General features: G+C 36.1%; 1 pseudogene; it reads right to left on the bottom strand.

Annotated features, from left to right (window-relative positions):
* Positions 1–1,046: 1,046 nt before the first annotated feature.
* LOC127525359 (integrin alpha-9-like) overlaps positions 1,047–23,247 on the bottom strand; it is a 33,988-nt pseudogene continuing 11,787 nt past the window's right edge.

Raw genomic sequence — 23,247 nt, 5'->3', positions numbered from 1 at the left:
AAAATGAGCATTGTATGCATTGTCACCGCTCAATACCGCAACTTCCTCCATTACTCCCTAAACAAACAGGAAGAAAAAAACATTGTTTATGTTCAAAACATTTGTCAAGTTGCATGAAGTATAAAACTTGGTCACTTAAGCACAATGCAACTTTAAAGGGAACCTATATACCCCTTTTCACAAGATGTAATATAAGATCCCCAGAATGTGTCTGTGAAGTTTCAGCTCAAAATCCCCCACAGATCATTTATTATAGCTTGCCAAATTTGCCCCTATTTGGGTGTGAGCAAAAACACCGTTTTTGTGTGTGTCCCTTTAAATGCAAATGAGAGCACGCTTCCAGAAGAAGGCGGAGCTTTAACAGCTCGCGCTTCAGTCGCTCAACAACAACAAAGCTGGAGAATCTCACGCAGCCAAAATGAGGATGTCAGTAACGTGTTCAGCCTTACATTGTTCAAACCGGAGTCGACACTGATGGAGAGACTCAGAAGAAGTTACAACTTTTAGACGTTTCTGAATGGTTAGTGGATAAATTTATGTAGTTGCTGTGGAGTTGATTCAACTCATCCCTAGCATGTGCCGTCATGTTAATCTTTTGTGCAAAACCCGTACTCTAAATAGTGTTCAGTGCTCGTCTGTGCAGACAACGACAGAACAGTTAGCATGCTTTGCTCGAACTTTTGCCATGGTGTTAGAACTGGTACACCGTTATCGTTGCGAAAACAAAATGGCGGCACTGTGGGTGAAAACATGCAGATTAAGGGCGGTAATATTATAATAAGATCCCCTTCCTACATCACAAGGAGCGAAATCTGAGGGGCTAATTTTTCACATGCTTGCAGAGAAAGTCTTACTGGGTTGTCCTTTTTCACGTTTTCTGGGTTGGTAGATGCACCGGGGACATGATTATAGCACTTAAATGGAAAAAGTCAGATTTTCATAATATGTCCCCTTTAAGACATTAGTCTACCAACTTTAAAAGCATCGTTTAAAGTGTTGTTTATGACAATATTGTAAACACATGCTGTATGTAAGGCATAGTGAACTCACATTACCACTGCTGAGGTAAACAGAAACCTGCCTTCATCCCGGATCTCGCTGTGCATGGGTGCTCCCACCAGCAAGTCCGACAGTCCGTCCGCATTTAGGTCAACTGCACACAATGAGGAGCCAAAGTAAGAGCCCATCTGAAACCAAGCCGAGCCAAGAGCAAACGGGTCAGGTTAACAAAGCCATGCACAAGGCACATCACTCCTCCATAAGATGCATTACCTCATACTAGTGTTTTCTTTGCAAGAAATGATTTAGCTACGCTGCCCCATATTTGAACATACTGTACATGAAGATATATGAGAGCTGGTTTTCCACTAACAACTTCAATTTTTGTGCTTTTTCTTACACAAAACTTGGATATAGAGCATGAGTATGTGGTTTTTGTTGAGTATCATATTTGATGATAATATAGTATGATATAGTAAAGCTCATACTCGAGCAGGAAAAAACAACAGAGGCCCAAACTGAGCAAAAATAGCAATTTGGTGCAGCGCTAATATTAAATGATGTACGTTTAATCAAGTAAAGCGAAGCTGCTTCATGTCAATAGGTGTCCATCTTGAAATATCACAAACAATATAAAATTGTTACTTATAAAAATCAGTAAAGATTTCACAGCAAAAAGACGTGAACCACGAGCTGAAGGCTTACAATTATACTAAAAGATCAGAAGGCATGTAGTAGATTTGATTTTAACCAAAGTTTTGATCATATTCATAATTTAGAGGCATAAGAAATTTGCATATGGGTCAATGACGTGACGGGTCTTTTTTTTTTTTTTGTCCAAAGGCCTTATAATAATAATAAAAAACAAAGATATGACATCCAAAGTATTTAGAGTACTAACTAGATCTCTTTTATTGAATCCAAAGGTTTTCGAATTTTATTTTTCTACATATAAGGTATTCTTAAAGACTTTGAAGTGTCAAAAGGTCATTCGGTTTAACGTCCAAAGGCCAATACAGCCATTTCATTTGTGATTAAAATATCTTAAATGTAATAAATGTATATATCTTTTTTATTCTAGGCATGATTTATAACATCATATATCAACATAGTGCAAAATGGTATTAAAATTATGTGTAGAAGTCGTTGCTTTGTTATGAGAAAGAATGTCCGGAAAAATGAATTTCATTGATGTCATTCGGAGTAACCAATATAAAGGGACCATTTTGGATCAAGTCATGTGGTCAATATCACGTGACATCATTCAGACACCTGCAAAGGACCACATGGTCATGAAGCAAAGTAACTAACTCTCCTTAACTATTTGAAAAATTCATGTTTTCACTTGTTCATACACATGTCCCGAAACATCAGGTCATTCGGTACAACCGCTATAAAACACGGAAAATGTTGTAACATTTTAAAAACTTGTACTAAATATAAAATGTTTGATTGTCTTTTGCTAGCTAGCTAGATATCAGCCTGTTAGCATTGAAAATATCGTCATTCGGTAAAACCGAAATTTTGGTTGAAACCGAATGACTTTTTGGTGACAAATTTGTCCATCTGTAAAAAATGACAAAAGCAGTGTTAATTGATTATAATCTCATTGTTAACACTTAATAAAACCTCTAAATTAATTATATCTCCATTATGTTTTTTACACTTTAAAAACCTTGTTCGTCAATGACCCATATAAAATATGATACCATAGGCTTTAAAGAGTTAATGTGATTTTATGATGCTTTTGTCCTTTTAGGATCTCGACAGCCCTGATCAACACATGCATTTGAAACATTCTTTCTGTGTTCTTAAAATAGCTATGAATGATTAAAAAAACATTTTACATTTGGAAAATAAATCATAAGAAAACCGGAACCTTATACTCACCATTTTCCCTGAGGCTTGAAATGTCTTCACAAGAGACGTTCCCTCAATTCTGAAGATGTAAACCTAAAATATGGATGACAGTGTGGTTTATAATGTCAAAGTTGGTGTAATGTAAACAGAACCTGGAAGCAATGATGCAATTTCTGAACACCGCAAGAAACTAAGTGAAAAGCACCCACTTTTCCACCACCACTGTCTTGAGAGCACCAGCTGCCACATCAATGTGTTTGGAGAGGAAAAGTGACCAGCGGTCACAGCATACCCTGTAAAACACAAATCTGTGATGGACTGTGATCTACAGCACGCAATATTGAAGTAGTTATTAACATCCAAGCAGAATTACCGAGGTAACTGTATCTTGAGGGCTCAGGTCGTCTTGATTAAGGTTGTAGGAGTATTGGATGTCATGTTAAACACTTTGACTGTTCCGGTCCAGTAGTAAGAACCAGGTGCACCCATGACAACAAGCTCCTAGAAACAATATAAAAAGAAATGGAGATCCATTCAAAAAGACACCAAGTTTTCAACAGGCTTGAACAGCTGAAAAAAGTTACATTTCAAATTATAGTAGCTGTTGGTGAGGCTTTGGTCAACCGAAAGCCACAAACCATGTTGTACTATCGCTGGTAACCCAACCGTAAGCTGAAAGGGCAGCTGTCGTTCTTCGCTTTGATCACTCAATGGACTTAAGCTGGAGGAGAACTCAAGCCTTTGAACTGTTTAATTGCTCCACATTGTCACACTCCAAATAAGACGCCGTTTTGTTTTACGCGACCGCCGCAATGGAGCACGACAGCAGGTAAGCAGCAAACATCTCATTCCCTTTCTCCATAGAGAAATGTATTTTTGGGATACTGTATAAATGTTTCAGGAAAGATCTACAATGCAAGGTTGTTAAGCAATGACATATACAGTACTTGGTTATTAAAAAAAAAAAAAAAAAAAAAAAAAAAAAAAAGTTTATTAAATCAATACTAAAATCCTAAAAAGAAATCCAACAATTAAAAAATTCAGTATTTTTGTAATCTAATATTAATCTAAATATTTTATTTATTTATTGCATATACTTTAATTTTTATTAATAATATAATATAATATGTTTTATTTTATTTATTATATTATTATTATTGATATTGTTTTATTTATTTTAATAAAATTTAATGTTTTGTTTTATGTTTTATTTTGTTTTATTATATTATACTATTATATATATTACATTGTATTAATTTTAATTTAATATAATATAAAAAAACATAATAAAATAAAATAAAACATAAAATATTATATAATATAATAAACAAAATGAAACAATAAAATAAAATAATTTAAAATTAAAAGTATTATTTTAATATAATACAATATAATAAAACAACGTAAAACAATAAAATGAAATAATTTAAAAATTAAAATAATTTAAAAATATTTTTATTTTAATAATATAATAAAATAAAACATAATAAAATAAAACAATATAATATAGTATAACATAAAAAACATAAAACATAAAATAAAATTTAAAAATTAAAATAATTTAAAAATATATTTTTTTATTTTAATATAATTAAATATAATAAAACATAATAAAACAATAAAATAAAGCAATGCAATATAATATAATATAATATAGAAAATGTGGCAAATCAACATATAGAACGATTTCTGAAGGATCATGTGACACTGAAGACTGGAGTAATGATGCTGAAAATTTAGCTTTGACCACAGAATAAATTACATTTTACAATATATTCACATAAAAAAAAGCCATTTTCAAATTGTAATAATATTTCACAATATTACTGTTCTTACTGTGTTTTTGATCAAATACCTGCAGCCTTGGTGAACATTAGAGTCTTCTAATGTTTTAATTAAGAGAAATCTTACAGACCCCCACTTTTCAACAGTAGTGTAATTTCTTGAAAAAACAATCGATTTATGTTGTTTAATTGTCAAGAACCTGTGAAAAATCTCTATGAAGAAAATGGAATGGAAAAATACTTGTGGAACCAAAGCCACTGAACAAGTTGAACATATATATTTTTAAAAAATGCACAATTTGGCATAAATGTTTAGCTTGGTGGAAAAAAACATTTTCCCTTTTTCCGACACCCATTATCTCTGAGGATACAAATAAAAAAGCTTGGGCACATGGAATATCCCTCGAGTGACAGAAGAAACGGGTCTTTACGTAGTGTTTTGAGTTCCATCAAGCCACAAATGGACGTTCTTCACTGCTTTTCCATTTCACAACGCTGACTGCTAAAAAACACACAAAAGCTATTTGACTGGGCCAGTTCTGCCAAACATGTAAAAACACCACCACCAGCTGAGTCGACAGCATTCAATCAAGGAGTTTTTAGACATCTGTTTCAGCCACTTAAGGTCACTTAAGACATTCTTCCAAATGATAAAGTGCCATTACCACCCAAACACAAAGCGGCCAATGCAGATGCCATTCTATGGGTCAAGCCTTTTGGATTCTCTCTGTGACACATCCAATGCTGATCTGGTCGGCTTTAAAGTAAAGACAAACAAGAGCTCTGTTCCAAAATCTAGTGAACTACCATTTCTCAGCCATCTCTTAAAATACACAGTCTGATAAATGAATAACACCTCAGTAATCAGAACCTCCATGGAGTTTTTTCCATCATATTTTGTTCTCGTTTAAGAAAAACAAAGTGAAAAGGGTCAGAGAGTGAGTGATGATATATGATGAACTGTTGGGCATCACATCTGTCAGCCTGTGTTCTCATATCTGTTCCAAAGCCTGGACTGCACGTTAACAGGTTGGCTGTACTTCATACAAAACACTGAAATGGTCAATGTGCAAAATGAGGGGCAAGTGGACAAACAACTCGCAGCCTCCATGCAAACGTGTGTATCGCACACAAACAGTTTGGATTCTGTTCAAATTCTTGCAGGGATCTTTTAAACAGAGGCTAACGGGCCTGTCAAGCCAAGGACTGGAATGCAACCTTCCTCTTAAAGGGATAGTTCACACACACAAAAAAGTAAATTCTATCATCATGTACTTATATGAATTTCTTTCTTTAAAGGATTAGTTCACTTCAGAATTAAAATTTCCTGATAATTTCCTCACCCCCATGTCATCCAAGATGTCTTTCTTTCTTCAGTCGAAAAGAAATTAAGGTTTTTGAGGAAAACACTCCAGGATTTTTCTCCATATAGTGGACTTCACTGGGGTTCAACGGGTTGAAGGTCCAAATGTCAGTTTCAGAGCAGCTTCAAAGAGCTCTACATGATCCCAGACGAGGAATAAGAGTCTTATCTAGAGAAACCATCGGACATTGTCTTATTTCATAATTCTTAATTATACTTTTTAACCACAAATGCTCATCTTGCACTGCTCTGCGATGCGCCACGCATTACGTAATCATGTTGGAAAGGTCACGCGTGACGTAGGCGGAAGTACCGATCCAGTGTTTACAAATCAAACGTGCAAAGACTAAGTCAAACAGACTTTACAAAACATTGTAAAACAACGATGTTGGACGATTTTGAAGTTGGAGGAAAAAAATGAGATGGAGTTTTTCGCCCTACCGCAGTGCTTTCCAACGTGATTACGTAATGTGTGGCGCATCGCAGAGCAGTTCAAGACGAGCATTTGTGGTTAAAAAGTAAATAATTTTTTTTTTTTTAGAAAATGGCCGATGGTTTCTCTAGATAAGACTCTTATTCCTCGTCTGGGATCGTGTAGAGCTCTTTGAAGCTGCACTGAAACTGACATTTGGACCCCAGTGAAGTCCACTATATGGAGAAATATGGAATGTTTTCCTCAAAAACCTTCATTTCTTTTCGACTGAAGAAAGAAAGACATAAACATCTTGGATGACATGAGGGTGAGTTAACTATCAGGAAATTTTAATTCTGAAGTGAACTAATCCTTTAATGGATGAAAACAAGAACAATTTTAAAGAACAAATTTGATCTTGATAGCCACAAATGGAAAAGAACAGATTGGAAAGTCTGATAAACATCTTCATTTGTGTTCCAAGGACGAAAGAACATCATACAGGTTTGGAACGACATCTTTGACAGACATCTTTGGGTGAACTATCCCTTTAAAACCCTGGAGAGTGAATATATCACTCGCAATCTGTTATATGTCTGTGTTCATACGTGTAATCAAAGAACTGAGCACCACACATGTGAAAACACGTAACAAGCTCGTACTTATACCGACCCTCAGTGAAAACGCCTGCGATCCCGGCTTGGCACGAGCCATGTTCTTCCCCATAGGTCTTCTTATGGTTGTGAGAGTGAGTAGGGGGAGAGAGAGAGGAAGGAAAAAAACAACAGACCACAAATGATTTCGCTGTGAGCCTAAGCCAGCATTACTGGAGTTCTTCCGACATTCCATATGGAGTTAGTCAAAGTCCCAACTCCATCCAAGAGGAATCTGGGGGCCGAGAGACAGACTGAGAACGACCTAACAGCACCGCGTTCAACAAAAGCTCACACTCTGGAGGGCTTTGAGAAAGGGGGATTGCTGTGCTCTCCGGTTACAGAAAATATTGGGCTTGGATCTCCCCATAATGCACTGCACACACATAGAAGGCCCCCCAATACCAACTCATTGGAGTCAGGAAAAGATATGGAAGGAAATATAACTCAGGAGATCTGAACACGGAAACAAATTCAGATCAAGAATCCGTGCACTCTCCCTCGCTTTTTCCGCAGCAAATCAAAACATCTTGTAAAATACGAGAATCCTACTGGGATGGTGAAATTTAATGCTGATGGTGGTGCTGAATTTAATATACTATGATAACATATGTCAAATGTATAATATGTGATGAGGGGAGTGATAAACAGTGAGTGCAAGCCAGTTCTGATACTGACAGCTGGTGATTGGCATCCTTAAAGAAACGCTCCAGGTTCAATACAAGTTCATTTCTGGTGGCATGCTGCCGATTAAGATAGAAAAAAAATGCTGACCATTTCTCAGATATAAAAATAAGGAAAATTGGTAATGCACTTGAAATTCTGTGGGGTAAAGCACTGCACTGGAATGAAAATTAAAATACACTATTTGAAAGTATATGACTAAGGTCTATGCCCTTTTTTTCCGCCAGTGTGGGCAATTGAAGTGTTTGTGCGGAGTGTGAAAGCTGAATAATAGATCGTTTACTGCATGACGGCTAACATAGAGGCGCCGGCGCGATCACTTGCACTTAAAATACTCTGTCATTTTTGGTCAACAGATAAGAGTAATACATCTTTTGAATATGTGAAGAGTCTACTTTTATTGTGTGCACTCACAATAACAACAAAATATTGTGCTTTTGTAAAATAATGAACCAAGTCAGCATCGTCGACTTAATCTCTGCAACCGAAAATAGAGAAAATACTAATTAATCAATAAATGATTAAAATGTTAAAGAAATCTTGCTGTTTTCCCCACGCATTCATAATCATCATGGCAAGCTTTATGCGTGCTTGAGTGCTGATTAGGCTATGTAGACATCAAAGGCTCTTTATTATGATTTATATGATAGTAAAAATGTGCGATTAGTCGACTATCGCTTAAAATGAACAACTACTAGTCGACAGAAAAAATCTTGTTCGAGGGCAGTATTTGAATTCGGCGAAGTAATTCTTTTTTTAAACTACAGGTATCAGATCAAACAGTGCTGATGTGGAAACCAGGAAAATACTGTGCCATGAACGAACAAGTTATATAAGGCTCTCCAGTGAGTAATGCTTACTGTGACCATGGTCGCAGAAAGAGTTTTTACATTATTCATTTCAGGATTCATGCAAACTTTTGGAGTGAAATTCAAGCACTTTTCAAGGACTTTTTAAAGGACTTTTTTCACACTTTTTTCCAGCACTTCAAATCTCTAAATATGATCCAATTTTAATGTTATTTTTAATGTTATGATTTGTTCAACTAAAAGTTTAAAGATGAAGGAACACTTCGAGGCAAACAAAGAGGAGCCCTTATTGGCTTATTAGCCATTTCCACTCCCTAATATATGGGGAAAAGTAGGAAGTGTCTCATGAAAAACAAAAACTTTACTACAAATTGTGAATGAATTACACAGAAAGCAAGTAAAGAGCGCTCATTTTATAATCACTGAAGCTGTCGGTCAGTTCAGTATGGTACATTTAATAAGAGTAGAACATTTACATTTTCCCCTATAAAAATTAGGTTTTTGCATGTTATTGTTGTCAATAAATTTTTTTATCGACGTCTCAATTCAAGCTCAGTGCTTTACTGTCACATTTCCGATAAACAAACGCGTAATATTATTAGTAACTGCACTTATTAATGCAATACAATAGTAATATAATTAAATTACCTTTATGATTAAAGCGCCCAGCGCCACCTTCTGTAGATCTTAGTGGCACTGATGCCACTGCTCTCAAATGTTAGTCTGGAGCCCTGATAATATTATACCACAAATTCAGGTAAATCTGAGTGATGAAACCTGAACATTTCATTAACAAGCATGTATTGGTCATGGTATCATGGTATTATGTTTTTTGGATTTGGTACCATGGTGACATAATGGTTTTTTGGCCATAATATTTGCTGAATAACGTCTAAACCCATCCCTTAGCTTGATGTGTAAAAAGTCAAATATTTAATCTGCATAACCCTGAATGTGTCCTCCATATTCCCAGGTGCTGCGCCCTGCCTGACAGGTCATATTTCTCTCCACCAGAGTCTGGAAGTGTGCTGCTTCTTTATGATTCTGGAGGTGCCAGCGCTCTGATGCCAGACAACATCACTCTGAGGTTTTGGAGGAAGTTCAGGCGCCATAACTCATTGTGAAGCCCGTGAGAACACGTGCCACAATAAACAGTGTCATCTTTCCAACTTGTTCTGAGGGTTCAAGGCTCGGACTTGGCCATCGCTGCTGTAGCCTGCTTTAGTTGGGTGTTTGCTGGACTTCTAGTATGATGAAGACCAGAACTTCTCCAACTCCCTCACGATACAATATACAATGTAATACATATCCGAGATTCAATATACATTGCAACATCACAGCTGAACCACAATTTCAACTGGCATGTAGAGTAAATAAGCAAGATGAGTTTTCAATCTCTCTCACGCGGTTCATTTCACTTTAGTCCATTATGGCGCCTCATGGAAGCAGCTCTGACCACACTGAGAAACAGCAGTTTCAGCTCATTTAGATGACCTGCTTCTACATTAATTGGACTGTGGTGCAATTATGGTAATACTTGGGGTTAGAGGTTTGCTCAAATTACTAGCCTTAAGTATTATTCATAATACTAACAGCTACGTTTGCTTTAGCAATTACCACTAACACATACTCTCGTTGTGGACTAACAGGAAGATCCCCATCAATGATCTTGATAAGCACTTTAGATCACTTGATTTAGAGACTTGATACTACTGATACACTGAATGTACCTTTGAAATCGCTGGTACATTTAAGAGATAAGTGTTAATGGCACACTATGTAATTTTTGCCACTTCAGGTCACTTATTCAAAACAAAGGTGTAGCTTGAGATTGAGCTGAGATTGAGCGTGGAATCATGGGATGTCTTAACCTCACAGCCGGTGAAAAAGAATCGAGATGGGACTCGGGCAGAAATCATGTTCATGGATAAGATTATTAACGTTACTGTAGTATGAAGCAGAGCAGGACGAGAAACGAGGCCGCTGGAGCATTTGCTAATGAGACGAGCGCGACACAATAAATGCTGGATGGCTTGTGTTGATAAATGGAATGCAATTCATTTTAAAACACTTTATGACGGAGAAAATGCTGTATTACTGTTACTAAAAATAAGGCTGCATCTGATTACGCTATGTTAACCACTTGACAAAATTGTGTTTTTCTCTGAGGCGTGGTGAAAACATGCAGTCGTGGAAAATCAAGAAAACGAGATTTAAACAATAAGACTAAATGTGTTGAGTTATATAACAATAATTAGTTTTCTGTCTATAAATGTAACCAAACAGTTGTTTCCTTGTCTAATAAAACATATAATATATTAAAGCGTCTTTGGTGTTTCCATGGTTTCTACAAAATAAAATCGGAAATCGAAGGTAACGCAGGAATGACATCACTGATATTTTTCTGGATTTAGACATTCTTGGAAACATCTGGGATAATGTAAGTACTAGGGCTGGGAAGCGATTAAAATTTTTTATCTAATTAATTACATGATGGGGCGATTAATTAATCTAATTAATCGCAAATTTATCGTACATCAAACTTAGCTGAGAAATTATTCCCAAAAGATAATTTGAAGTCATTATTGTGTAAAGCATCAAATAGACATTACAAAAAGTAGATTCAGAAAGAAATATTTTATTTGATTTAGCATAGAATTTATTACACAAACTTTTGGACCATGAGGTTGAGTAAATGATGACTGAATTTTAATTTTGGGATATAAAGGATTAGGATTTTTTATTTTTTTTTTTTATTTATTAATATGGAAATATGAAACTGAAAGTAAACATATGGTCAACTGATGTTTTATGAATCAAGAGAAGTTAATTTAATGAAGGCTACCAAGAAATCTAGGTTACTAAGTTTATTAAATTAATATGTGCACATTTATTATTAATGTGGGGGCCCCTTGGCTGCTCTTTGTGAGCAAGGAGACTGTCTAAACTTTAGAATAATTTATTAATAATGTTTTCTGTTTTCGGCTGCAGAGATTAAGTCAACGTTGCTGATTCATCATCTCCATAGTAGTGGACGCACTTATATGCAGGTTTCAAACGGATTACATGATCTGAGAATATTTATTTGCCATTTGAATTGATTCGTTTAAAAGTAGATATTCAAGCTTTCAATAGATATATTTCTCGTGTCTGTGAGGCAAGTATACGCTGAGTTTCGGTTCATGTTTGTTACGTGCTCAAGTTCACTGAGACCTGATTGTTTTCATTATTTTACAAAAGCTAACGTTTTGCTGTTATTGTGAGTTTACAAATATAATAGTCCCTTTACAGTTTGCATTACTCTTATCTGTATGACCAAAATGACGGAGCATTTAAGTTAAATGCAAGTGATCGCACCGGCGCCTCCATGTCATGCAGTAAGCGCCTATTGTCAAATATTTGAATGTGTTTTGTCGTTTATCATGTCAATTGATCTATAACGCGCGCAGTCAATTGTATGAATAGCAGATGACCTATGTAGGTCTGGGGTGGGGCAAGTGCATTAAATGCGTTAAAAAATTGAACGCATTATTTTTTTCCGTAATTAATGAATCTAATTAACGCGTTAAACTCCCAACCCGAGTAAGTACACAAGTCAACAAAATATATAACATTGTTCTAGTGGTTTTTGGATATTTTAATCCAAAAATCTTACATATTGTGCCTTTAACTAAAGCTAAAACTATAAAAAATTATTTTTGTTAATTAAAAAATAAAGCTGAAATAAAATTAAATATAAATATTAGATGAAAAGCTTAAACTTAAAATGAGAAAAGGTGCCTTGGCAACTACATTAATAATTAAATAAGTTTAAGTAGAAAGTACTGAATCTAAAATAGAAATAAAAATAAATTAAAGCTAAACAGAAATATTAAAAACTAATAAAACTGACAAAAGCACATAATAAAATAAATTAAGGCTAAAATAGAATTTAAAAAAAAACAACAACAACAAGTAATAAAACTGGCAAAAGTACATAAAATGTGAAACTGAAATGAAAACTGAAAAATCTAATTTTTTGAATCTGAATATATAAATAATACTATTAAGGAGGTTGAAGTGGTAGAGAGCGAGTCGTACCTTCATAACACGGTATGAGAGGCTGTGATTTGCCCTGCAGAGTGGCTGGGATGACGGAGCAGTATCCGTGGGGAAGAATATACTCCGATTCATAATATACATTCTTCCAGCGGTGAGCGCAGGCCTGCAGACAATGAAAGAACAAGATGAGGTATGACAGATGATGACTATAGACGTTAGTCAGGGTAAACAGCATATTTAATTTGACATGAAAGACAGGTACAAGTACAACTCATTGACTAGACTCTATTCCTTACAGATTAATTTACATCTAATTAAATATGGTGTCTACCATGACTTGGGTGTGTATATATAGCACACATATCAGATCTGAAATTGCATCATCATCATCATCATCATGGTAATTGCACCAAGAAACAAACAGGATACACAGACAAAGCTTCTTCTTTGTCTTCTTTCCAGTGCCAAATTAACTTCTGAGACAAAACCAGAACACAGGGCCAAGCTTGGCCACGGCTGTGGATCTAATATGTGCACTGAAAGGGGGTTGTTGGTTTTAGAAAGCTGAGCATCTTCATTCAAACATCTCTGATCTCTGGAACAACAGAAGCGCTCAAGGCTGTGAAGCCAGCCAGAGAGCAGAGAGACTCTGAGAGAGAACAGACAAAGAGAAGGCAAAAAGGTCATAGACAGAGGACACTAAAGTAGCTGCATTTCCTGAAGGAAATGCCTGAAGGAAGTTCTTGTAAGGCAGAATAGTGTTAAAGTTTTGTGGACTGTTACACAAACCTTAATAATCCATGCAATAATATTTTTTTGAGAGTTTGACTTAATTTTCCTCATGATCCAAACATAACAGATTTTTTTTTTATGGTGATCTGGACTTAATTATCTCATGGGAAAAAACTAGGGTCACACAAATGTACTTACGTAGTAAATTTCAAAGTAAAAACACAGACGCATACATATATATATAGATATATAAATGCTGCCCCGGTGAGCATAAGAAACTTCTTTCTTTTATGTTTTATGAAACTTCTTTTTTATGTTTAAATGCAAATGAGCTGCTGCTCCCGGCCCCCTTTCCAGAAGAGGGTGGAGCTTTAACAGCTCGCGCTTCGGTTGCTCAACAACAACAAAGCTGGAGAATCTCACACAGCCAAAATGAGGATTGTCAGTAACGGTGTTCAGCCTTACATTGATCAAGACCGGAGTCGAGACTGATGGGAGAGACCAGGAAGAAGTTACAACTTTAGAAGGAAACTGACTTTCTGAATGGTTAGTGGATAAATGTATGTAGTTGCTTGGAGTTGATTCAATCGACTAGCATGTGCCGTCATGTTAATCTTTTGTGCAAATCCGCATTGTATTGACCCTCGTTTGTGAAGCAGTCCGGTGTAAAATGACGGCATGTCAACAACACTCTACTACATACAACTCTTCCTCTTCTCTAAGAGCAGCCCAACATGGACATCACCCCCAGTTTGTTGTGTGTTTCTCAGGGGGCGGGGTTTATGTAAATTTTAGGGTTAGTGATGTCACCAACCCGGGAAGAAGCTCACTGTAGTCCATTACCAGGCCGTTTGTAGTTCTTAAACAGAGATTTCTATAAAAGAAAAATATCTCTGTTTGCATTGAACTTTGAGTGTTGTAACTTTGCAGATGTTGTTTATGATCAAACAGCAACATTACACACTAACTAAAGTTAAAAAAAGTGAAATCATAATCAACCACCCATTTAAGATACTGTACATGCTCTTACATCATTTCCTAACCAGATGTGTTGTGACATGATTCCGACGACAAACAATTTGTCTGTCCACACCAGACGCAACGCTACTATGAGACGTGGTCAAGTCAATCAAAAGTCACAGCCAATCAGAAGAGCGTGTGGGCGGGCTCTTTCGGCAAGCTCCCGGCACTCGCAACGAAATGGATAAGTACATAATTAAATTAATGAATATTACACCATTTTAACTTTATTAAAAACACATACTGAGTTACTGAAACAATCTTTGTCATCTTGTTTCCTTTCATTTATTTTGAAGATCTGAGGTAAATTATTTATCGTTGGTTTCAGTACAGCTATAAAAGACACTCAAAATAATATTCAAACTCACATTAGACGCTTTTAACATTAAATAAAGCACATAAATAGCACCTGAGATGATCATTAGAGCCCGACCGATATGGGTTTTTGGGGGCCGATATCGATATTAGGAAGTAAAAAAAGTCTGATATTGATATATCGGCCGATATTCTTTATGTGTATATTATAGTTCAGTACCAGTCAAAAGTTTGGACACACTTCCCTTTTGACTGGTACTGTATATTTAATACCATATATACATAAACAGAATATATATACATAAACACATTTTTGTAATGATCACTCATATGTGGTGATCAAACACTGACGTGATAAAGATGTGTAATGAAGGCAGGGGTATTTAACAATTTAACAATGAACTTTATTATCCAAAATAAGCCTGGCATCAGTGCACTGAACAGCAAACTTCACTTATTATAAATAACTTACAACACAAATAGAACAATATATAACTTGAATTAAGAAAATAAACAAGGTAACTGTGTAGGGCGAGCAAGCTACTGCCAATCCATCAGGGGCAGATTTATGCAGTCAATGGCTTATTTTCTGGTAATCAAATGAACATGCAGAACATGAGGATCATATTTAAATAGTCTTTTTGCAGTTTAATATTCACAGACACTAGTCTACATCATGATTTGATTTAAGTGTTCTGACCTGTTTTTTATTTATTCATCAAAAATATGACAAATTCCGTGTTATACAGTGTTCTACTGGATTCTGTGATTTCGTCTGTGTTCTCTGCATCGCGGAAATCCTACTAATGTAGCAAACGAGTATGATAAGCTCATTGTAAGAGTAACAGATGGGGACGTGTTTATTTACTTTATAGCAGCGCGTTTCATCAACTAGGTGACGACGTAGCGTTAAATCACCATTCACAACTCAAGCCACCACCGCACCGCGGTCTACTGGACTGCAGAAAGATACTAACCTTTCAATCTGCTACGTTAACTGACTGTACTGACAACTATGCAAATTTAGGATATGTAGATGTGAGCGATATGATATGCATGAGTGACGTGGCAGTTTAAGGGGGACGGGCTAATGTTATATTGGATGGACTTTATTGAAAAAGGAAACTTAGTGGGGGTCATTGTTTATTAACTTTACAGTAAGTTATGAATTTCACAAACTAGTTAGCAACTTACCGTTAAGACAGCGCTTTGACTCTCGCTTGACTGCTTGCTGCTGCTCGAACAAGAGACCTCTTTACAGAAGTGAAAGGGTTGGCTGGTGCCAGTAGCGAACAATGGAGTGCGCTCTGCTGGACAAACTACGTAATCACACCATTTACAACCATTTTATCTGTGCTATATGTTCTGTAAAAATAAATGTTAATATCGGTGGCATATATGCTGATGCAGATATATCGGCGACAGGCTCATATCGGCCGATAAAATCAGCAAAACGATATATCGGGTCGGGCTCTAATGATCATTATCATACTTTGTGTTGTTGTTCCAGCCGCGACGTCGCAGAAAAAATAGAAACTGTTTCTAAAATAGAATCATCGGGTGTTGCCATCGCGGGCTGGTTAGGACACTGTGGTTTTTTTTATTCGATTCTTAGTAAAAAAGCTGTCACATCAGAGCTGTTTTTTGTGCTGTCATGACACACAAATGTTTACACAACCTCTCTGTTTTGCTCATTAATACAGTCCATATAACCGTATGCCACAAACTTTCCTTTCCCTATTTTATTTAGAGTCAAATCCTTGTCGAAAAGCTCAGGACTGTGGACTGGAGAAACCAAATTCCCTCCAAAGCACAGTTCAGCTTCCCGTTTCTTCATGCTGGAAACGGTATAACAGCTCTTACACAGTCCATTGAGATAAACAACCGAGTTAAAGATATTTACAGCCACACAGATTCATACAAATGCTCACACATGATGTCAGATGACTATCTGGCAGTAGTTTGTTTTGTTGAGAAACACTGCTAGTCTGTTTGACTGTGTCACAGCCTAAAGCAGTTCGCTCTACTGTGCTGGCAGCGTTTCCACTATCATCTAAACTTAAAAATTCGATAACCATCTCAGCTGAACGTCAATAAAACAGCCTCAGCCTTTCAAATGACAACCAAAGGAACAAATTCCAACATATTCCCTGGCAGCCGGCAATGGGAAACACACAGGACAGACGTAATGAAACACGTAATGTTTTTTCTCCTCAGAGACTCTGAGTCACCGTGATCACGGGCTAATCATGTTGCTGCTCATGCGGAGAGCTGATTGGCTGAGTGAAGGACGCCACATCTGCCCAACAGCTCTCTTACATGCCTTACATGTAAACGTGATTCCCTTCAAATGCAGCTATTTGTTGCGGTGGGACACACACTGTAAACGCATGTATATGCATCTATAAAGAACCTGTCGAAGTGCTTTCAGGTTATAAGTAAAATATGTTTTGTATGCACACAGCTTTCATTGCAAAGCACATTTGACTAATCATTTGCATTAGTTCAAATGCTTTGGGAAAGTAAGACCAAAGTCCCTTCAAGGCAAGTCATTTCACTCGGTGGCCATCTTTGAAATGCTTCTCGGGCGTGCAGCTCCTATCTCTTTGATTGGGAAAACATGAAATTCACCAAAGCCTGTTCGATTAAATTTCATATTGAAATCAACAATGAAATCTGACACAACCGTCTCATAAAATTTTTGTTCTAAACGTTTGAATCATGACATAAAATGCATTTTTCGGCTGGATCAAGCAAGCGTGCCGCACAAGTCCTGAAAAGTGAACAACAAACAGCGTTTGATCGCACCCCAGGTGGTTGGTCCCCAGTACAGGTCAGAAACCCCGTCCCACGTCTATGTAATGTTAATGGGACGTGAACAAACTAAACTTGAAATTAGACGTCAAATAAGTTTTTTCCAATAGATGGTTTCTGGTCATTTTATCTGTCATTATTTAGTCACGCTGATTTGTAAGTTCAAGTGTTTCGTTTTTTTAAAATAGTTAAAAACGGGGGGGTTGTGACATCATGATTGACAGCTGTGGTTGACAGTTTCTCTGAGTGAAGTATCACTGAGGCACCAACTTTTTCGGGATTTTCGGGAGGAGACTGGAGCTTTTACTTCTTTAACTGTGTAAAAATACACTATAAACAAAGTTTCAGCTCTAAATCTGATTGCATGAGCTACGCAACGTCATCTCCTGCCAATTAAAAACATTTATACAGCCTTGATTGTGTTGGTGTCTCTCTTGCACATGGTTCTCCTGGCACAAGCCTGAATGCCCATATGTTTAAATCCGGTCCTGACTTGTAAATACTAATCCACCCACCAAATTACCATCATTAAAGCTACCAATATAACATGTCATCTCTCCCTCAGCCTCTTTGATTTGAACATATCAGTGTCCTCTCCTCTGTCAGACCACCCTGATCCTGCCTTCCTGTAGGACGCCCATCAAAACTCAGAGAACCCCATGACAGGGTCATGCAGTTAGAGACGAAACGAGGAGTCTGACCTCGAATCGGACCACCACGACACAACTCAAGCCTGAGGAAACCTAGAAACCCAGCAGAGATTGGTGCTGACGTCCAGTTAGAGCGTCTATTCTAGAGCTCCAGTTTGTCATCATGATAAAACGGCCCCTCACTTCAAACGCTTTCTCTTGATGTACGGAACAGCTGGAGTTTTACAATGCGGTCGTCGTGAAAGATATTTGTAACAATGATGGTTTCAGTTTCTGCCTATGTTTTACAAGTCTATGTGGTTTGCATTAAACAACTGCTGAGAAGGTTGAAAATTCAGTCGTTAAAGGTTGTTAAGAAAAAAAAAGTGGAACAACGAATTAAAGTAATGCATGTTTGAGATTATTACTACTAAATAAAAGTCTATTGTACTCAAACAAAACCCCCGTTGGCGAACAGCATCAAACGAGGGTCAATTCAATGCTGAATTTGCACAAAAGATTAACATGACGGCACATGCTAGTGGATGAGTTGAATCAACTCCACAGCAACTACATACATTTATCCACTAACCATTCAGAAACGTCTAAAAGTTGTAACTTCTTCCTGAGTCTCTCCATCAGTGTCGACTCCGGTTTGAACAATGTAAGGCTGAACACCGTTACTGACAATCCTCATTTTGGCTGCGTGAGATTCTCCAGCTTTGTTGTTGTTGAGCAACCGAAGCGCAAGCTGTTAAAGCTCCGCCCTCTTCTGGAAAGGGGGCCGGGAGCAGCAGCTCATTTGCATTTAAAGGGGCACACACAAAAATGGCATGTTTTTGCTCACGACCCAAATAGGGGCAAATTTGACAAGATATAATAAATTATCTATGGGGTATTTTGGTAATAGTTCCCCTTTAAGTCAATGTTTTGGTAACACTTTAGTATAGGGAACATGTATTCACTATTAACTACGACTTTTCCCTCAATAAACTCCTAATTTACTGCTTATTAATAGTTAGGTAAGTTAGTTGTTAAGTTTAGGTATTGGGTAGGATTTAGAATGTAGAATAAGGTCATGCAGAATAAGGCATTAATATGTTCTTATTAATTACTAATAAGCAGCTAATATTCTAGTAATATGCATGCTAATAAGCAACTAGTTAAAATACCCTAAAATAAAGTGGTTACCAATGTTTTTTTTTTTTTTTTTTTTTTTATAAATGCCTAAATGTGATTGTATTTAGGCTTCAAAATTCATAAAAGTTGTGTTAATGTGTGAAGAATATATTGTTGAACAAAATGTGTCAGAATCATGAACTTTTTTTGGTCACAGAGCTCATTTTCTGAAATGATGCAAAAGCCAATGGAAAAATCGTATTGGCTTTTTGTCGAGGGATCCAGGGTGATGATAACTTTCCGGTTGGCCTACAAAAAACTGTCATCCCTGCATTGCTTCAAACACAACTCATCCAATCGGAATTTAGAGTCACAGTTGAAAAACTTTGCTTGTTTTCTTGTTTAAACGCAACATACCAGAATTTTGCCGTTGGTTTTGTCCTGTCGAGCCAAACTGACCCCCATCCACTCGTTGTCCCTGTCGCCTTGACAACGTCTTCCCGCAGGACTTCCTTCTGCTTATTTCCTAAAGTACAGAATGAGAATGTTACTGTAGCCAACAGATAAACAAACATCTCGGTCTGCAAAGAGAAACACAATAAAACCAGGCTGAGATCAAACAGCCTGAAACAAAAGTCAGGGACAATTTTATATGCAGACAATACTGCAACAGACGGAACAAAAGAGTTTGTGTAAGTAAGATGAGTACAACACAAAATATTTTGAAATGTGAAACTCATGTGTATCAAATATGAATATGTAAAAACTGTATGAACTTATTCCAACGCTCACAATGCCGTTGGCAACTGCTCTACTTGGGAATCATAAAGTCTAGACATTATATTTCATGGAAAACGTAAAGCAAACATTATCTCTATTGACCAAATCAAGCTCCAGTCCCACAACACAGTAGCAGAAAGGTGCAAGTAACACTGTTTAATACATTTTGGTTTCCTTAAATGATCATAAACATCATGTAATACACATCTAGACTACTATTGCAGGATGTTGTGCATACTACACTACAAAAAAGCACCATCGTCATTTAAATATAAGGGTGCATGAATTCGGTAATCATTCAGTACCATGGGATAAAGTCAAGTCATGTATATAGCGCTATATACATTAAGATTGTTTCAAAGCAGCTTCATAGTGATGAACAAGAAAACAACAGTGTTAATGTTATAAAATTAAAAATTTTTGAAACAAATTCAACTTCAGCTATAAGCAGCTCTACTTCAGACAATAGTGTCATTATTCAACTCAATGTCGATTCAATTCATTTCAATAACTATCAATGTGCAAAGTTCATCAATTGTCATAAAGTCAGAATTGCGAGATATAAAGTCAGAATTGATTGATATAAAGTCAGAATTGATTGATATAAAGTCAGAATAGCATGATATACAGTCAGAATTACGTGATATAAAGTCAGAATTGCGAGTTATAAAGTCAGAATTGATTGATATAAAGTCAGAATTGCGAGATATAAAGTCAGAATTGCGTGATAGAAAGTCAGAATTGATTGATATAAAGTCAGAATTACGTGATATAAAGTCAGAATTGCGAGTTATAAAGTCAGAATTGATTGATATAAAGTCAGAATTGCGAGATATAAAGTCAGAATTGCGAGTTATAAAGTCAGAATTGCGTGATATAAAGTCAGAATTGTGTGATATAAGAGTCAGAATTGATTGATATAAAGTCAGAATTGTGTGATATAAAGTCAGAATTGCGAGATATAAAGTCAGAATTGCGTGATAATAAAGTCAGAATTGATTGATATAAGTCAGAATTGCGAGATTTAAAGTCAGAATTGCGTGATATAAGTCAGAATTGATTGATATAAAGTCAGAATTGCGAGATATAAAGTCAGAATTGCGAGTTATAAAGTCAGAATTGTGTGATATAAAAGTCAGAACTGCGTGATATACAGTCAGAATTTACGTGATATAAAGTCAGAATTGCGAGTTATAAAGTCTGAATTGCGTGATATAAAGTCAGAATTACGTGATATATAAAGTCAGAATTGCGTGATATACAGTCAGAATTACGTGATATAAAAGTCAGAAATGCGTGATATAAAGTCAGAATTGTGTGATATAAAGTCAGAATTGATTGATATAAAGTCAGAATAGCGTGATATACAGTCAGAATTACGTGATATAAAGTCAGAATTGGCGAGTATAAAGTCAGAATTGCGTGATATAAAGTCAGAATTACGTGATATAAAGTCAGAATTTGCGTGATATAAAGTCAAATTGCGTGATATAAAGTCAGAATTGTGGATATAAAGTCAGAATTGCGTGATATAAAGTCAGAATTACGTGATATAAAGTCAGAATTACGTGATATAAAGTCAGAATTGCATGATATAAAGTCAGAATTGTGAGATATAAAGTCAGAATTGCGTGATATAAAGTCAGAATTGCGAGATATAAAGTCAGAATTGCGTGATAAAAAGTCAGAATTGCATGATATAAAGTCAGAATTGCGAGATATAAAGTCAGAATTGTGAGTTATAAAGTCAGAATTGTGTGATATAAAGACAGAATTGTGAGATATAAACAATTCCGTCTTATAATGTTTCAATTGTGAGAGAAAAAAAACTGAATTTTTTTTTCTCAGAATTGCAAGTTTATATCACGCAATTCTGACTTTATAAGGCACAATTGCAAGTTTATATCATGCAGTTCAGAGAAAAAAGTCTGAATTGTGGGATAAAATGCCACAATTACCTTTTTTATTTTTTATTTAGAGCCGGAATCAAGCTTCCATAGAAAACGCATCCCAGCCTGTTTACTAAAAAGTAAGGCTTTAAAAAAAAATGAAAGCATGATAACAGTTAATTTACCTCAAAATGTTAGAATTAAAAATGACAAAACTAACGCTGGTGACCTCGGAAAATATGAACCATATCAGCTTCTTAAATCTATTTTGGGTTTTGTTAGTGTACAAAAAATGGAGGATTTATGAGCACAGGCGTGTTATTCCTGCAGGGAGTTTATCTAAGCATAAGGGTCGGCTTTAATGTTTATCTATGAGCGTTGAGCTACAGCGGCCCTCTGAGGGGCAAACTGTGATTCTCCACAGGAGGAAGAGTGATGGCTCCCGGGACTGCGGCTGTTTTCTTTGGCTCTGGTTATTTTCTCTTCCTTCTCAGCAGACTGACAGCATCAGCTCAGAGACTTGCAGACTTAGACTGTGAAATGCACAATTGAACTCGGATGTCTGTTCAACTCCACCCAGTTTTGGTATAAATAAATGAAGCAATGCATAACCAAAAGAACTTCACACCAGCCCAAAACCTAGTGAGAATTTTTGCAGTCTACTACCAAACTTTACTGTAAAAAATATGGTAGCATCATGTTAGGTTTTACAGATTTAACTTAAATTTACCGTAAAAAAAAAGTATATAAATATGTTAATATACCAACCTACTGAAGTACTAATATCTGTTTTGTACCTTTATAATACACTGAAAACAACCAAAAACAGGTGGTGATGAGAAAGTCACATGATGAATCAAAGTTCAGCTTTCCACAAGCTGAAGTAAATACTAATATATAGAAGGTGCACAGTGTCATTCACACAACACAAAACACCATCATTGTAACACACAACACTAAAATCATACAATAAACATTAATTTAACAACATTAAATGAAACATAAAACCCTAATGTACATAACTGACCAAAGAAGAAACAGTTATTTCAATGTGAAGTGTCACACAGGGAATTCTGGGAATGTCATTTTACGTTTTTTCCACTGTAAATGATATGATGACTTGTTCTTTTTCACTTCCAAAAACTGTACATTTAACAGTATTTTACATTAAATATAAGGTTATATCTATTACAGTTATTCACCGTATGTAAGGAAACTTACTGTTAACCAATTAACATGTTTTTTACAGCAGCATTTTTTACAGTCTTTTACTATTAAAATCACAATAATTTTTTTACAGTGTACAAAGACAACATTATAACTGTGTTGGAACTTCAAAAGTGA

The sequence above is a fragment of the Ctenopharyngodon idella genome, chromosome 13 (assembly GCF_019924925.1).
Source record: "Ctenopharyngodon idella isolate HZGC_01 chromosome 13, HZGC01, whole genome shotgun sequence".
NCBI classification, from domain to species: Eukaryota; Metazoa; Chordata; class Actinopteri; order Cypriniformes; family Xenocyprididae; genus Ctenopharyngodon; species Ctenopharyngodon idella.
Note: the sequence above shows the minus strand (reverse complement) of the source record. Positions and strands in the feature narration are given on the sequence as shown.